Genomic DNA, 16,257 nt, shown 5'->3' on the forward strand with positions numbered 1-16,257 from the left:
TGAGGAAGAAAGACACCAATTGCCAACCTCAAGAAGGTGATGATCCTAATGGGCAACAATTGCTCTGAATTGTCTTCTAGTCAAGAACCTATATGACCTTCTGTATTAAACAGAGTTCTCGAGAGAAACAGGACCAACAGGATATATGTGTGGGTTTGTGTGTGTCTGTGTGTGTATGTGTGTAAGAGTATTATAAGGAATTGGTTCACACTATTACGGAGGCTAGTAAATCCGTAATATGCTAGGTGGGCCATATTTCAGATTTTAAATTAAGAATTCTTAACCTGTATTGAGAAATACCATCAGGGCTTTTTGTTTCAAAGAATAAAGTTGCACTGATTTATGTCAACAGTACATACCACTGTACCAGACTGTGGTATATTTCCTCTATTGCAAACAGAAACTTTTTCATTTGAAATTATTGCTTCTTGTTTTAGAGAAGTTATAAGTCAAAAGAAAAAAAGGAAAAATGGTTAGTGCCGTGAATACTTTAAAAATAATTCAATAAAGGGGTTTTAAAATGAATTTATTTTTCTTTTTTTTAAATACTAGTGTTTATTTCATTCACCAACATGATCCGTTTCCAACTTCAACTTCAACTGAAGCAAATGAGATTGCCCTTTTCTTGACCTTCCTAATCCCATACACTCATGTGCCAAGTTGCTTATATGATCACCCAAGGAGAGTTCATGCACAAGCAGTTTCCTCTCCTTCCTAAATCGGATACTGATAATTCTGTGGTCATTTTAACTCACACAATAATGTTATTTTAATTTTATCAACACTTTTTCATACTAACCAAAATATTTCTTTACTCTAATTGGAGTTTCAATCTAGAAATCTGAAGCTTTCAAAGCAAAGTCCCTACCAGAATTAGTATCAGGTAAATTCCTTAACTTATGCTCTGTGTTTTCATCCTCTTTATTCTTGATTCTGACATTGAACAGACTCTAAATAATTTGTTTTTAGTTTATCAGTTTTATTAAAGTTTATTTCAGTGGCCTATTCAAATTCTCACAATCGGCCATATGCGGTGGCCCATGCCTGTAATCCCAGCACTTTGGAAGGCCAAGATGGATGGATCTCATGAGGCCAGGAGTTTGAAACCAGCCTGACCAACATGGTGAAACCCCGTCTCTACTAAAAATACCAAAAGATTAGATGGGTGTCGTGGTACACACCTGTAATCCCAGCTAATAGGGAGGGTGAGGCATGAGACTCACTTGAACACAGGAGGCAGAGGTTGCATTGAGCTGAGATCATGCCACCGCACTCCAGTCTGGGTGACAGAGTGAGACTGAAAAAAAAAAAAAAAACCTCACCATCTTCCTAGAAAGACAACAACAATAACATTTATATTTTATTATGTTTTAAAATCTGATTACACATATATGAGTATAATCATATTACAGATATTAAAATGTAGAAGTGTTCTAAACTTCATATATACAATTGTGCATGCTATTATATTGTAACACACATTATTCACTATAGTACCACATAGTTCAATTTTATCTACAGAAATACATTTAGGTCACTACAAGGCTGCTACTCAAAGTAGCATATTTCAAACATCAGGATTGAATAATTTTTCTACATATTCATCAATTGCTCAAAATCATACCATATTGTATTTTGCTGCATATTTATGTGTCCAGAATTGGTTCCTTCCAGTGGGTTCTTGGTCTGACTTCAAGAATGAAGTCGGGGACCCTCGCGGTGAGTGTTACAGTTCTTAAAGATGGTGTGTCCAGAGTTTGTTTCTTCAGATTTCAGATGCGTCCGGAGTTTCTTCCTTCTGGTGGGTTCATGGTCTCGCTGACTTCAGGAGTGAAGCCACAGACCTTCACAGTGAGTGTTACAGCTCTTAAAGGTGGTGCTTCTGGAGTCGTTTGTTCCTCCCAGTGGGTTCGTGGTCTCGCTGACTTCAGGAGTGAAGCCGCAGACCCCCATGGTGAGCGATACAGCTCATAAAGGTAATGTAGACCCCAAGAGTAAGCAGCAGCAAGATTTATTGTGAAGGGCAAAACAATAAAGCTTCCACAGGGTGGAAGGGGACCCAAGCAGGTTGCCACTGGCTGGCTCTGGTGGCCAGCTTTTATTCCCTTATTGGCTCCACCCACATCCTGCTGATTGGTCCATTTTACAGAGCGCTGATTGGTCCATTTTACAGAGTGCTGATTGGTGCATTTTTACAGAGTGCTGATTGGTGTGTCTACAAACCTTTAGCTAGACACAGAACGCTGATTGATGCGTTTTTGCAGAGTGCTGATTGGTGCATCTACAAACCTTTAGCTAGACACAGAGCACTGATTGGTGCATTCTAACAGAGTGCTGATTGGTGCATTTACAAACCTTTAGCTAGACACAGAATTTTTACAGAGTGCTGATTGGTGCGTTTTTACAGAGTGCTGATTGGTGCGTTTATGATCCTTTAGCGAGACACAGAGCGCTGATTGTTGTGTTTACAATCCTTTAGCTAGACAGAAAAGTTCTCCAAGTCCCCATCCAATCCAGGAAGTCCCACTGGCTTCACCTCTCATTTAGACAATTACTTCCTACAGAGCATTTTGTATTTTCTGAAGTTTCCTGGAGTTTCCAATTCATTTTCTTTTTTTTTAATTGTCAAAAGAAATATGTGTCTTCACATTATTACTAAAATCATCCAGAGTTTTGTACTCATATTATTTGGTATAGTACATCTTTCTGAAAATGTACTTCTCATATCAATCTGACTACCAGTCTAATTTGGACTGATTGTAAATTTAATACATAGTTGTCAAACTTCGTGGCCTTTTTTCATTACATTTCTGGAATAGGTCTGTTGCTTCTTTCATATTTTTATCTTTCTCTTTCTTTCATTCTTTTTTTTGTTTTGCTGGAGCAAATCCTCAAGTAACTCCACCAACCCAAAGTCTGTATAGCATTAAGCTTTTAGTCTGTTGCAAAATACAATTATTTTTGCCATGTGGTAAAAAGTTTGGCTTTACTCCCTTGCCATATGCCTTTGCAAACAGGAAAAACATACACGTTATGTAAATCACGGATCAAATTGCAAGTTATACATTATCTTAGAGGTGGCTTATAAGCACCTATTCCAAGTGGCAGGACAAGTAACGGCCCAAGGAAGATATCATGCCCCAATCTCCAGAACCTGTGAAAATGTTAATTTACATGCAAAAGAAATTTTTTTCAGATGTAATTAAGGTTACAGACTTCGACAGAGAGATTATCCTAAATTACTCCAGTAGGTCAAATCTAATCACATGCATCCTTAAAAGTAAAGAACTTACTCTGGCTAAAGTCAGAGGAGATGCAGCAGGACAAATCAGAATATGAAGATGGAGAAGGAAACATGACAAGGAATGCTGGTAGCCTTAAGAAGAGACTTCCTGCTGATAGCCAGCAAGGAAATAGTACTTCATTACTAGAAACACAAAGAACTGAATTCTGCCAACATCCCAAATGAGCTTGGAAGTTGATTCTTAGTGGAAAGAGTCTCCAGCTAAGAACCCAGAGTGACTTCTACCTTGATTTCAGCTTTGTGAAATCAAAGAAATTGGTTGAGCCCACCAGACCTCTGACCTATGGAACTGTGAGGTGATAAATGTATACTGTTTTAATCCATTAAATTTGTGGTAATTTGTTATGGCAATGATCGAAAACCAATAGAGCAAGGCTTGCTCAGAAGATTCTTTGGTAACTTCAAGGATCTAGAGCAGAAGCAAAGAATTTACAACAATAATAACAACAACATAATGGCTAGGAAAGTGGAAGATAATTCACAAGAAGATACATTAATTCTGTCAATTAGCACTTTTCTCTTTAAGGGTTTGTTGCAAGTTGTCTCTAGAAAAAGACAGAGATTAGTGGCCGGGCGCAGGGGCTCACGCCTGTAATCCCAGCACTTTGGGAGGCTGAGGGGGGCGGATCACGAGGTCAAGAGGCCGAGACCATCCTGGCTAACACAGTGAAACCCCGTCTCTATTAAAAATACAAAAAAATTAGCTGGGCATGGTGGCAGGCACCTGTAGTCCCAGCTATTCGGGAGGCTGAGGCAGGAGAATGGTGTGAACCCGGGAGGTGGAGCTTGCAGTGAGCCGAGACTGTGCCACTGCACTCTAGCCTGGGTGAGAGCGAGACTCCATCTCAAAAAAAAAAAGAAAAGAAAAAGAAAAAAGAGATGGAGATTAGTGCACAAAAGGTTCATTAGGAGTACTCTTGGTAACCACACTGCAGAAGGCAATGGAAACAAGTAGAATTGATCAGTGGGAGAAACTGAACTCTAATGGAGTCTAAATGGAAGCCTCAGTGAAAACTACAGGGAATTCTGAAGCTGAATGACCCATCAGAATTATTCTGAGACAGGGTGAAGGGTTTGGATCTTTACACCCAAATAGTCACTTCAAGTAGTCATTGAGTTTATCAGAATTTGAACAAGAGTACTCTCTACAGTGGAGGTGATCTCTTGAGAATTTTTTTTTTTTCCCTGGCAGCGCTTATAGCAGCAGAGGGAGTAAGGCCTTCATTCCAGAAGGGGGATCTTGGCATCACTTCATACCATCCACTACATGGCTGCTATTACCAAATCTCCCACAGTTTATATTGTGTCTTTATATTGTGCCAAAAGGTTAATTAACATAACCAAGATCCCTGATCTATTCATGCATAAATTCACTCAATCAACAGATTTTTTAAAATTAAGTACCAAAATGTTCTAGGCACTATGCTTACATAGTTCGTTATTTACATACTTTGTAAGATTTTTATCCTTTTCAGTTTATTAACACTTTTTTTTATATCCCAGCATTGGGTCTGCCTTGGTGAACATATTCTCTACAGTAGTAAGAATGGGTATTACATCCCTGTTTTGTACCAATTAGATAAAGGCAATTGATAGTGTTGTTCCAATTTTCTAGGTCTTTACTGATGTTTGTCTGTTTTATCAATTGCTGAGAGAGAGTTAAAATCTCTACCTATGATTATGAAATTGTCTATTTCTCCCTTTAATCATGTCTCATTTTGCTTGGAATTTGCCTTGTGCTTGGATCAGCCAAAGATTTATGCAAATTTTATGCAAAATTTGATTTGGGGTTACCCTCTCCAGCTGCTTTCTTTCTAGTACATTCTCTCCTTACTTTCCAGTAGCCATGGTTGCCCTAAACTCTGTCCTCTGGTTCTTCAAATATGTAACATTTGAGTTTTCTAAAGGGATATCTGCTGCTGATCCCTTTGGAGAAAACTTGGAGGGAGATTTACAGTATGTACTTGTAGCAGTGATGCAGGGTCCTTCCTCAAAGGGAGCTTGGCTTATCTTTCAATTAAGGGGTTCTGAATCTGTGAACTGACTTCTTTCTTGAAACTGGGTGAGAAAACTATGACAACTCAAATCAGATGTTTGGATACCAGACTTAGAGTCTTTCCCATTACATAGCTCAAGAAATAGTCTGATAGGATGCCTATCTATTTATTTCCTAGGAACTCTGTGATCAATTAGTCACTACCAAAGATTTCTATGGGCAAAGACATTTTAATTTTTTTGTAAGTCTCTGCTGCCCTTTAGTAGTTGACATCCACATCTTGTCTTTGACAACTGTGTGGCCCCTTAGGCTTAGCTATTCTGGGCTCACATCATCCCCATTAAAGTTAGGGAGCCAATCCCAATGTTGAAATTCATTCCAGTCATATTGGGTCTAAAAATGAGACCAAGCACAAAGCTTTTCAAGGCTGTAGGTACTCCTCTCACTATATTAATGCCTGAGTGAAATGGACATCTTATGAAACAATCTTGAAGAGAATAAGCATTCCCTCCCAGGGCATCTAAGTGTGGTTACCACATGGCTTTTCAAGCAGGAAAAAGCCAGTCTCCTTGGACCCCGGAGGACAAGCCACTTTCACTGATAAGAGAGGCTCGGAATGGCATGTGGATTCAAGATTGTCAGTTTCATTTGGTTCCAACCAAATGTCCCCATTGCAGATGTTGGAATCCCATTCTTTTCCTGTCAATGTTCTAACTTTTACATGAGAAAGTTAGGAATAGTGTAGATTTTACCTATCGTTATAATTTAACAATGTAATTTTGCACACAATTAAATTTTGTGTTTGGTTTTCACCAATATCAGTCCTGTGGCTATAAGAAATAAGATGCTTTTATAAATATCATTAAAGCATTCTAGTTCTCAGGCTGTGATTTAAGCTGAAAAATAACGGATTTGGGATTGGTGTTTACTCTATAAGCACTCAAGTGCACACAAAACAAAATTTCATCCCACATTCCTGTCATTATCAGATTCAGTCCTGCCATTTGGTCATGTTTAATAACCACTTGAATTCCCAAAGCATGTGCTTCAGTTGGTGTTTTATGTCAATCCACAGCTAGTAGCTTAAGTAACTGTGATGACATTGCACCCATTTCCCATTGGCAAAGGAAGCTCAGCACCATGCTAAAGCTCAAGGGCATGGCCAAACAATCTCAAAATGCCGTTTTCAAAGATCTACCTCTTGCAACCCAACCACTTCTGATACCAAATGTGAATCAGTTTGGATGTATTCAGGAGATTAAAACAACAGCCAGGCGTGGTGGCTCACATCTGTAATCCAAGCACTTTGGGAGCCTAAGATGGGAGGATTGCTTGAGTCCAGGAGTACAAGGCAGGCTGGACAACATAGTGTGACTCTATTTCTACAAAAAATAATAATAATTCAGCTGGATGCTGTGGTGCATGCCTGTGGTCCCAGCTACTTGGGAAACTGAGGCAGGAGGATCCCTAGAGTCTAGGAGTTGGAGGCTACTGTGAGCTATGACTGAAGCCACTGCATACCAGGCTGGATGACAGAGCCAGACCCTGTCTCAGAAAAAAAAAAAAATGCCTGCAGTGATTTAAACATAAGTTTAATATAAATAATTACTGAGGTATGACAAAGGAGTAACTATAAGATTTTAAAAAATACCATAAGTCTCCCTAGGCCTGACGGAGAGGACCAAAATAAGGAAAAGCATGGAAAGGAGCTCTATCCACAAAAATACACTTCACACTTTACTGGAGAAGGCATAGAAGCATCCCAATGGAAGGCACAGAAGTTTTCTGACTTCCCAAAGACAGAACTGATCTATAGTTACTAGGCAAGCAGGAAGCAAACACATGAGGCACAGACGAATCAGTCAGGTATGAGGACACACAGAGTGAGAGGATGCCATGTGGGCTTGAGGCCTCAAGCAGTGTGTTGATAAGGCTGCAGGAGGGTGATTGCCAAGCCTAGATTGGGCAATGAGATTGCTGAGAAACTATACTTTATGGACACATGGCTATTGCAAAGAGCCAGTGGATGTCCTCCCACCTACAATGCTGGTACAACCTCTAGGTCCAACAGGGGAAGTCCCTTCTTCCTGCAATGTCCATCTAGGGTCCTTCACTGAGGAAGCTTAACATTGTGTTCAATGTAAAAGAGAAATGCTGACAGGAATTCTATCCATTGGTGTAGAAAAGGTTTTGAAGGGTGAATTTTGAGCTGAGAGGCAGTAAGTTGATATCAGGTACATCTCCTATATCCTTCACTGTCTCCCCTTTCCAATTCATTTATTATTCTTTTATTGAGCCAATCATATGAGCACTTATCAGGACTCAGGTGCTTTTATTCAGTGTGGAAATAACACATTAGGCAGGACAAAGCCTCTGGCCTCCTGAAGTTATATTCTGAAACAGGAGATAATAAATAAGCAAACGAATCAATAATATATTCTCAGATTATGATATAAAAATTAAAGCAAATAAAATATGTTTCTTGAGATTATCTTCTTCTTTTTTGTTGTTTTTGTTGTTGTTGTTGTTTTTTAGACGGAGTTTCACTATTGTCGCCCAGGCTGGAGTGCAGTGGTGCCATCTCAGCTCACTGCAACCTCTGCCTCCCAAGTTCAAGTGATTCTCCTGCCTCAGCCTCCCGAGTAGCTGAGATGACAAGCTCCCATCACCAGACCCGGCTAATTTTTGTATTTTTAGTAGATATTAGGGTTTCACTATGTCGGCCAAGCTGGTCTCGAACTCCCGACCTCAGGTGATCCACCTGCCTTGGCCTCCCAAAGTGTTGAGATTACAGGTGTGAGCCACCAAGCCTGGCAGAGAATATCTTCTTAAAAAGAAAAGAAAACAGAGCATGCAGGTAGACTGTGATTTAAGACATAGAGCTATTTTAGATAGGATGGTCATAAATGCCCTTCTGAAGAGATAACTTGAACGGAGACCTACTACTCACCATCAGCATCTACCAGCTACCACTTTTCCAGTTATCACTTAAACATCACAGTTGAATTATGTCGTCTCTTCCTCAAAACTATTTTCTAACTATCTACGGATATGGAGATTAAGAAGATCAAGACCACATTAAATAACAAATATACCAGGACAAATTTTAGAATGGAAATCATGTGCTAAACAAGATATAAAGACAGAAAGTTAATTGTCTAAATCGGGTAAACCCAAGGAAGGTGAGAAAAAGCTGTTTATTAGTTGGAACTTTGGTGCCTAGGGTGTACATTAGAGAGGTCAGATGCCATATATATGCCATATATATATGGAAAACTACAAAATTCTGGACAGCACACTTAAATTTAGTAATGGCTTCTAACCTATTCTCTGTAAGACTTGTTCAGATTCAGTATTTGATGAGAGGGACTTAGTTTAAAGGCTTCCAGTTCTTGAAATTCTACCTAGAGAGGTATTTGAATGTGTAAAATCAGAAGGAAGAGGAACTGATGCTTAAAAAGTAGCCTCTGTTAAGTATTCCAGGTCCTCCACATAGATTATTTACTCTTTAGAACAGGTATAATAGGGTAGTTTCAACATTGCACACATGAGAAACTTAGAATAGAATGTCTCTTCCCCTTTAGTAAGTTTCCTTCCTTGCGATGGTATAAAATGTTTCACTTGGGCTGGAGTTTCCCATGGGCAATTTTCTCCAGCCACAGATAGAATACTTCATAAATGAAAAAACTGTGCACAGTCCATCAATACCTGTCTCTGGGGTCCAGTTTGCAGGTTCATTTATCTTTCACACTAAGCTCTGTCCTCCCACTGACATTCATCAGAAATAAATTGTTTTAATTTCTATCTGGCACTTATTTTATTTATTATTTTTTCCAGAAACCTGGAAAAATAAAAGTAGATTGTGCTGATCTCTGTCAGAGGCACAAACATGAGATTGTGAGAGATTAAGTGTCTTGCCCAAGATTACATCAATTAGTTGGTGGCAGCCAGGATTCAAATGTGATTTTTGCTCTGCCATAATTCCTAAAGTCTGTACATGATAAATTTGTCCTTAGAGATTTGCATGAAAAAAACTATGGTTAAATAAATCTGGGAGTCATTACATACTATATCATTCTCTTAGAAATTTAGCTTGTCTAGTTACATACTAAAAGTTCTGCGAAGTTCTGGATTTAAAGGGAGAAAATTATGTTTAAATTGATTGATTATTTCCTTCATTCAACAAATATGCATTAAACCCTCAGCAAATTCAAGGTGTTCTAGGCAAAAGAAAGAGCACATGCAACGGCCTCAAGTCAAGAAAAAGCTGGCTTGTTAGAAGAATTTACAAAAGGCTAATAGTCCCAAAGTGCAGTAGGGGCATAAGAACAGTAAGAGATGAGATTGTAGAAGGTGGCAAAGGCCATATCAAACAGGAATTAATAGATCATCAAAAGAAATTTGGATTTTTGTTCTAAATAGAAACAGAAGCCATTGAAATAGTCAGTCTGACAATAAATGTATTTGGCCGCAATCCTATTTATTCTCATAATATTTAAATAAACATGTTATGCTGCTTTACACTCTGTTGAGCCCCTTGCATTAGACCGGAAGGTGGAAACTGTTAGTGACCAAGATGGGTTTTTAGTCTATATAGTCATTATAGACCTAACACCTAGCATAGACCATTCAAACAGTAGCTACTCAATGAAGGATTTGTTGAATGAATTGAAATCATGAAGGGATAGACAGCTATTACATTTGACAAATGTTTAAAAGAAATAGAAATGTTTTACCCTGACATGTAGAAAACATATGATCAGGGAAGAAGACATAAGCCTTCAAATTCACAGTGGTGCCAGAAGACAAATTAGACTCACCAAGTAAGCCTCAAGAAGGTGTACCTAGGAGTAATAAGAGGTAGTTATTGAGAAGCCGACAATGAAATGCACATGTCATGAAGTAGTGCATTTCTCATCACTTGATGTTGTCCAACAGAGAACAGAAAACAGTTATGGAGAATATCACAGGAAGGATTTCTTCATCAATTGAAAGCTGGATTATATACTTTAAAAATATCTTTCAACCCTAAGATCTGGGATTCCATTTGGAAAGAATCTGAAGACAGAAAAGAGTAGGTGAATTGAGTGTGGCTAGAGAGAACTTCTGAACAACAAAAATGTGTAATTTAGCAAACTTTTATCTAAGAGAATAAAGGTAATTATTAAGTGTAAGATGTCAATATGAAGATATTATTCTACTCCCCAGTCTGACACTAATATAAAACAAACAAAAATAATAAAATGATAGAAAAACAATATCATCTATAAAGTCCATAAAACTCCCAGAACTGCAAGTCAAAAACCTGTAAAATCTGTCGGTAAAATTAAGGGAGAATTCCAAGAGTTGACACATACGTCCCCTGATTTCATGTAGGCAGAGACATAACCAGCCAACCTTTACCTACAAGGACTCATTCTAAAACACAGGGAAGCCTGGGAAAACGAGGAATGGAAACTAATTTAGGGAAAACAGGATGTGAGGAAATGATCATGAGAATAAGCTCCTTGAGAATTCAGGAATTCTGAAAATATTTCTGACATAATACACAAGAAAATGTTAATAGTTGAAAATTTTAGGAGATGGGTTAGGTGTGTAGAAAAGGGAGTACTTCTAATTTCACTTCATACCTTTCTCTACTCTTTGAGCTTTTGTCAGTAAAGATTCATACAGTTTACATTTAAAACTAATTTCAGAGGGATAAAAATGATGAAAGTAATTTTATGCTGAATATATGGAAAATGATTTAAAGGAGACATATCTTTAGAGCTATTATAAATTTGAGTAAATGAGCAAATTAAGAGTTCTCTAAGGAGGAGGTAACAGAATAGACAATATAAAATGTATTCTACTTCTAGATTCTACAATCCTATTAAAAAAACAAGTTCCATTAACCTGAACTTTAAATTTGATTGGAACAATTAGATTCTCACCACTCTGTAGGAACATCTGGTAACTAGTCAGAAATAACTTGTACTCATTAATAAAAGTCTAGCCCTCCCATAAACAATAAGCATAAGTACGTGTACTAGGTTTAGGTCTAGGCTGAGCAACAGCAGAGATTCTAAGTGCATGTTCTTCCTATTCTCTAGAGTTTAGGTATGTTGCCCATGAGTAGTACCTTAAGAGACAGATTTCAATGGAAAAAAAATATGAGTGAGTGAGAAGATATTTTTTCCAAATTCTAAAGTTCCGGTGGATTTCAGCTGATGAGCATATTTTGTCTTATGCTAAATGTATTACTTTGAAAATATTGTTGTGATTGCAAAATATTTTAAAGGGATATTTTCTTTTAATGCCATTTAAAGAAAATGACCTGGAGCTTTGCTGAAGTAATTCCATTGGCCTTTCTCTTTTAAGAAATCTACATTCCACCCAAAGCATCTGTAGGCTACAGAATATTATCAGACAACTAATACATCCCAATCAGACTGAATTTATTTATAGACAACGTTCTTTTTGCAATGTTAGATGCCTCATTAACTTGATTCAGCTTGTGCATAGCAAAAATATTCCCTCCCTCTTCAGATTTTTGATAGAGTGAATTATAATTTCTTGTCTCACTCATTATAAACCTTTAGTTTGGAGGACATTTCAGAAATGTGTAGTGCCACTTATGTTAATCCTGGATTACTTGTCCTGGATTAATTATGTGCTGTATTTGTTTTTCTTTGGAAGAAAAATGAAGTGGCATAGTGACCATTCTTACTTTTTACTTCACATGAAAAGTAAGTTAAAATTTAATTTTGCCATAAACATCCTAAAAGAAAATGGAATGCGAATTTGTACTGGAGTAGATTTCATTATTGTCATGATAGTGGAGGTAGGAGTGGGAAGCATCCTGGAGCCTTAATAATTCAGCTTACTTTAAAAATCTGTCTATCTGAGAGCAAAGCTAAGGACATACTGTGAAAAATGAACACATATAACTCCAGTATTATGATCCACATCTTCAAATTTTGAAATTTCCTTTTGAATATATCACTATGCAACTTTGGGTTACATGCTCTTTTAATTTGGTTTGCACTTCTGTAAGTGTGGGAGGAAAAGGATTTTTCTTTCCAAATCCTCCATTACAATTATTTTAAATGTATCAATTTTAAATGAGGTTTAACAGGTTAAATTGAGCTCAGGAAAAAGATAATTATTTAAAATACTAACTTCTATTTATCTTAAATTCAACATTCCATTTTTTCAATGAATATTCCACAAATAAGTAAGTGTATTTGTTTGTTAATATGAAGTAGTCATAAATTATACTGGGAAATGTTTCCACATTTTGTTTTAAATAAGATAACTTCGTGAAGAGGAAGTTTTTTTCTTTAATCACAGTCTGCAATGTTTTAAATCTACAATTTATAATTTTAGTAACCTGTTGTATATACTGGGATATACCTAATATAAAAACATCCCGTATATATTGTTTTTAATTCTCTGCCAGCTAAGAGAGAACACACTTACTATCTTGTGGTTCTGATACTATCATAATTATTTTAATCAAACTTGACCACAGAATTAAAAAAGTTATTTCATAGCTGCATCTAAATACTTGAAAATGCGCAACATAACTGGGAATACCTTGTTTCAGGACTTCTGTTTCTAGTCAAGGAAAGATGTAGAAAATCTTTTCACCCTGCAAACAGAAATTTTAAATGCTTTATTATAGGTATTATAAATAAACTTCTGTTCAAATGAAAGGATTAAAAGGATTTCTCTAAGTATTAAATCCCTTGTGTTATTAAAGAAGAAAAAAATAAGAAAAAATGATTTTTACAAGCACCTCCACTCGGGGCTTTGTAATCAAAGACAATAACGTTCACTAGGACTTTTTTTCCTCTTTCAGACCATAAGCGGTCCTGAATCCATACTGTTTGATAAAAATTCTGATTCTCACAAGAGTCTGGGGATTTGTACGAAACAGTATGACCTACGTTCATCAGATGGAATACTTTTCTTTGTGATGGGAAAAGGACTGGAGAACTGAAGTGGTTTAAAATTAAGATGGAGTTTCTAAACTTGTAAAATTGCTCTAGTGCATGCCAAATGGTTTGGAGTATGGTTTAAGCATATGTGACCGGCCTGTTGATGAGCTGTCTTTTTCAGGATACATATATGAAAAGTTATTTGTAAGCTGGTCCTAGAGAAACTTCAAGTTTACCTGATGATCAGGCTTTGAGACTTCAGGGCACATATGGCATGCCCAAACTAACGACCATCCTCTATTCTAATCACAGTTAAAGTCAGCTGTGGGAGGCTGCCGCCCTTGAATGGTTTATAATCAGCTTGAGACATGAAACTGACTCATTTCTGGAAGTGTGGGGGCTGTTCTTTCACTCTTTTCAGTACATGAATGCCACCATAAAATAAGATTAAATGCTCTGGGGTTTTCCCCGCTGTTTCCCTTCCCTATTTGTTACCTTTTCATGGTATGTGGGCTCATACTGTATTTATGTTTTCTTAGCTTCAAATTATCTCACTCACAGTTTTGTATTGAACAGCCTGCTTTGCCCTACTTCTAAAATAGGACATATATTCCTATTATGTTATATTTTCATCACATTGTTTTAAAGAAATGAACACCTTAAAAGTAAATATGTATTAATACTTAAACTCGTTAAAGTTAAGTATCTTCCTTGGTGTCCCAATCTATTCAATGTCATCTCCTGGGAGATTACTTGTGAGCTTCTTTCATGTTGTCTAAAGGTAGCTGTAAACTTGTTCTCTAAAATACTATTATTAAGAAATCCCATTGAAATTATAGGCTTTTTTCCTGAGGCTTCCAAACTTTAAGCTACAGAGTTTTATTTCCTTCTCTTAAAAATGTCTTTGGCCTCCTAAATTATAGACACACATCTTCTAGAATTTTATAGAGATTTACCTTACTTGAGTTATTGTTCCTACGGATTTTGAAAAATCTTTCAAAGATCTGTCCTACTTAAGTTGCTCTTGCCTTGAACTTCAGCTAATCTTCCTGAGCAATATCATAAGGTAAGAATCTGATATGACTCTATTAGTCTGAAAATCAGACCAAAAGGCAACTGACTTGTACATATGAAGCATACAGCTTATTGTTACGATAGAGCGAAATAAATATATGAAAAGATAAATAAAAAGGTACTTTTAAAAATGTTTACCTACCATGGACACAGGAAGTGGTGAACTTTTTGAAGTCCCCCAAGTTCTTAGAACAGCACTGTTGTCAAGAGTGTTGGCGGGGCGCCGTGGCTCACGCTTGTAATCCCAGCACTTTGGGAGGCTGAGGCGGGGGGATCATGAGGTCAGGAGTTTGAGAACAGCTAGGCCAACACGGTGAAAGCCCGTCTCTACTAAAAACACAAAAAAATTAGCCGGGCGTGGTGGCGGGCGCCAGCAGTCCCAGCTGCTCCGGAGGCTGAGGCAGGAGAATGACGTGAACCCGGGAGGCGGAGCTTGCAGCGAACCGATATCGCGATACTGCACTCCAGCCTGGGCGACAGAGCGAGACTCCCTCTCAAAAAAAAAAAAAAAAAAGTGTTAGGTATATATTACGGTATATATATTAAGGCAGACCTGGGTCGGTCTCATACTGGGTAAGGTGCTGCTAGTTCTTGCTATGGTAGAAAGATATATCAGGCTTTCAGCCGGGCGCAGTGGCTCACACCTGTAATCCCAGCACTTTGGGAGGCCGAAGCGGGCGGATCGGGAGGTCAGGAGATAGAGACCATCCTGACTAACATGGTGAAACCCCGTCTCTACTAAAAAAAAACAAAAAACAAAAAAAAAATTAGCCGGGTGTGGTGGCCGGACCTACAGTCCTAGCTACTCGGGAGGCTGAGGCTTTTTTTTCCGAGTTTCGCTCTTGTTGCCCAGGCTGGAGTGCAGTGGCGCGATTTCGGCTCACTGCAACCTCCACCTCCCGGCTTCAAGCGATTCTCCTGCCACAGCCTCCCAAGTAACTGGGATTACAGACATGCGCCACCACGCCCGGCTAATTTTGTATTTTTAGTGGAGACGGGGTTTCTCCATGTTGGTCATGTCTGGTCTCCAACTCCTGACCTCAGGTTATATGCCCACCTCGGCCTCCCAAAGTGCTGGGATAACAGGCGTGAGCCACTGCGCCGGGCCAAGATTCTCTCATCTTTAGCATAGTGTCTCTGCCTCTTACCTGCCCTGGATTAATTGCTCCATCTGAATAACTGGTTTCTGCGTGCTTCTCAGTTTCTAAGCAGTCACTCAACTCTGACACTTCTGCTTCCTCTTTAACCAGTATCCTTAACATTCTCCCTCATTTTTGACAATGTACTCATCCTGATTATGCAAATGATTACAAATCTCTATCTGAGATATTTGAATCTATAGTTTTAATCTCACAGCACTGATCATCCAGTACCTACAGTACATTCAAGTTATAAGTTCCATGGAGGTAAAAATTCTCTAAGTTGTAACTGTATAAAGGCATTAAAGCATGACACTCTAAAGGCATTAAAGAATCAACAAAAGAATGATACTTCTGGTATTAATATAGCTGCAGAAATCAGGATTCTGCATTTCTTTTCTCAAAAATAATTGAAAATAGAAAAAATTTTTAATAATCATGCGGAACTCCAATTTTTGGCAAATTGGAAGACATTTACAATCATAGCTTCCAAATTGATGAAAGAGATCACAAAAGCTATATGGGATAAAACAAAAATTAAAAACTGTAGAGAGGAATATAAGCAAAGAGGGAGCCTTATAATATCAAATCTCAAAATTTTCTGGCAAAAGATATACTTCCTGAAGAGGAGGGACAAGCCCAGAAATGCAAAAATCTATCATCTTATTTCTGCTATGGGTGCATGAACTGGAGTAAGATAGACTGGCAGCAATAGCATTACTGGACCCAGTCTGGTTCCAAGAATAGAGGAAGCAATAATATACAAATAATGACACAGACACTGCACATGTTCTAAAGGCGTTTTTCTGTGGTATTTGAGTA

General features: G+C 37.9%; 2 long non-coding RNA genes across 2 annotated transcripts in view; one reads left to right on the top strand and one right to left on the bottom strand.

Annotated features, from left to right (window-relative positions):
• The window catches only part of LOC134757177 (uncharacterized), a 144,459-nt gene extending 129,753 nt beyond the window's left edge, over positions 1–14,706 (bottom strand). Inside the window, exons 1-2 of the long non-coding RNA XR_010130872.1 lie at positions 14,439–14,706; positions 12,879–12,933 (exon numbers count right to left, since the gene is read on the bottom strand). This is a non-coding gene — a long non-coding RNA (uncharacterized lncRNA). The remainder of the gene's footprint in view (positions 1–12,878; positions 12,934–14,438) is intronic.
• An 81-nt stretch (positions 14,707–14,787) lies between these two features.
• The window catches only part of LOC134757112 (uncharacterized), a 29,855-nt gene continuing 28,385 nt past the window's right edge, over positions 14,788–16,257 (top strand). The window contains exon 1 of the long non-coding RNA XR_010130734.1: positions 14,788–14,869. This is a non-coding gene — a long non-coding RNA (uncharacterized lncRNA). The remainder of the gene's footprint in view (positions 14,870–16,257) is intronic.

This window comes from Gorilla gorilla, chromosome 15 (assembly GCF_029281585.2).
Source record: "Gorilla gorilla gorilla isolate KB3781 chromosome 15, NHGRI_mGorGor1-v2.1_pri, whole genome shotgun sequence".
Lineage (NCBI taxonomy): Eukaryota > Metazoa > Chordata > Mammalia > Primates > Hominidae > Gorilla > Gorilla gorilla.